Here is a 2514-nt window from a genome sequence, read left to right as displayed (position 1 = left end):
GAAAAGGAGCCAACATGAAGCAGCTTTTGTTCCCATGACGATTTGACTCTGAATAAGCCGAATAATTCACAGAAGATCCTGGTTTGGTGTTCTGGGTGAAACATGCGGCCGCCCGGCTTAAGGTCCGTAACCCGACCTGGTTCTGGTGAAACTATTCCACCTTTGTGGACTCTGCTAGCTTCTTTAAACGACTGCAGCCAAACATCAAACCGAACGTCTCCACCGAACTGACTTTGATACATTTTGCTTCTTTTTCACTTTGGCCTTAAATTCAAGTTTACAGAAAATAAACACAAAACTTTCTTTACTTTTATTCTCAGATTTTAGTTCCAATCAAATGTTATTGTCAAGAAAACAAAACAAAAATCAAGCTTTTTCTGCAGGTTTCATGCAAACATAGAAATTTATTTTCATGTAGTTTTAAAGTTTGTGATGTTTGTGTCATCAGTTTTTCCAGTCCAGAATCAGAACTCCTCGTCCTGAGAGTCCAGAACCAGAACCACCATCTCCTCAGAACCAGAACCTCAGATGTCTGTTCTGTCTCTTTCTGGTCTTCTCCGTCTTGTTTGGACCCTCCGAGTCTCACATGGACAGATGAACAGAACCGTCTTCTCTCTGGACTCACAGAAACCCGGTTCTGACCTCATTTCCGGGCTGATGAACCCGTGAGCATGAAACAGCGTCTCATGGAAGCGCAGTAACGATGACTTTATGAACTATAATATTAAAATAAACATTATCTTTGTCTCACGTCAGATTTAGCAAAAATCTGAATTTGATCTCAAACTAAATCAGATACAGAAAACATGAGAGAAATCCACAGAAACTCTGGAGCTTCTGTGGAATGCTGGGAATTGTTTGGATCCTTAAAGCTGCTTCCAGTCAGTAAATGATCCACCTGCATCACAAACTGTCTGGAATCAGTCCAGCTTTAGCACACCTGCACTGGGTCTGGTCCAAACCCAGATCGGACTGACCTGTAATGACATGATGTTTGATTCCTTCAAGACATCAAAATCTGTCAGAAACTTTTGAAGATCAAATCTGGATTTTCAGAAGAGGAAGCAGAAACTGAAGCTGATCCTCATCAATGATGTCACTGATCTCTGGGAATGAAGAGCTTATTTTATTGGATAACTGGTGTATCAAATACTAAATGTATTTAAAGTACAAGTAAGTCCACACACAAATTAAAACTCTCCATCCAAACAGACGGCAGTCAATGTGGGATTGAGATGAATTCATGGAAACATCTGGACTGAAACTCTGGAGTTTATCTGAAGACGGTGAGTGAAGTTACTCAGTAAAGTTACTCCGTAAAGTTACTCAGTTTGTTAGTGAAGTTACTCTGTAAAGTTAATCTGTTTGTGAAGTTACTCTGTTAGTGAAGTTACTATGTTTATAAAGTTACTCTGTTTGTTTGTGAAGTTAATCTGTAAAGTTACTCTGTTAGTAAAGTTACTATGTTTGTTTGTAAAGTTACTCTGTAAAGTTACTCTGTTAGTGAAGTTACTATGTTTGTAAAGTTACTCTGTTTGTTTGTAAAGTTACTCTGTAAAGTTACTCTGTTTGTAAAGTTACTCTGTTTGTAAAGTTACTCCTTTAGTGAAGTTACTCTGTTTTATTTGTGAAGTTACTCTGTTTGTTAGTGAAGTTACTCTGTTTGTGAAGTTATTCTGTAAAGTTGCACTGTTTGTTTGGGAAGTTACTCTGTTTGTTAGTTAAGTTAATCTGTAAAGTTACTCTGTAAAGTTACTATGTTTGTGAAGTTACTCTGTTTGTAAAGTTAATCTGTAAAGTTACTCTGTAAAGTTACTCTGTTTGTGAAGTTACTCTGTAAAGTTAATCTGTAAAGTTACTCTGTTTGTAAAGTTACTCTGTTTGTTAGTGAAGTTACTGTTTTATTTGTAAAGTTACTCTGTTAGTGAAGTTACTCTGTTTTATTTGTGAAGTTACTCTGCAAAGTTACTCTGTTAGTGAAGTTACTGTTTTATTTGTGAAGTTACTCTGTTTGTAAAGTTACTCTGTTTGTTTGTAAAGTTACTCTGTTTGTTTTCTGACTTTCAGGTCTCCAAAGATTCCACGATTATAAAATCCTCCACAAAGATCAGATCTGAACAACTTTATACATACGACAACAACACAATCCTGAATGAAGAAACACACACAAACTCACAATAAAACATGTTTATTCAATGCACCATTTTCAATCCAAACTGAACTTGATACAAATATAAAGTTTATTCTGAAGCTGTTTGTTACTGATTACAAACATTTCTCTGTGCAATAAAGTCATCAATCCAATAATCAATATAAATACTAAAGCAGTTTCACTAAAACAATCATCCAAAACTCTTTTCTAAACCTAATGATTTCTAAAGAAACAGTTGAATGTCAGAAAATGAATCAGCAGATGAAAGATCTGCAGGAGTTTCACTGAACGAGACGTAGAGCGACTGAATCCAAACTCACATTCTGACAGCAGCGTCTCTATGGCGCCTTAGAAACCGCCAC

Source organism: Oryzias melastigma, linkage group LG11 (genome assembly GCF_002922805.2).
Source record: "Oryzias melastigma strain HK-1 linkage group LG11, ASM292280v2, whole genome shotgun sequence".
NCBI lineage: Eukaryota > Metazoa > Chordata > Actinopteri > Beloniformes > Adrianichthyidae > Oryzias > Oryzias melastigma.
Note: the sequence above shows the minus strand (reverse complement) of the source record.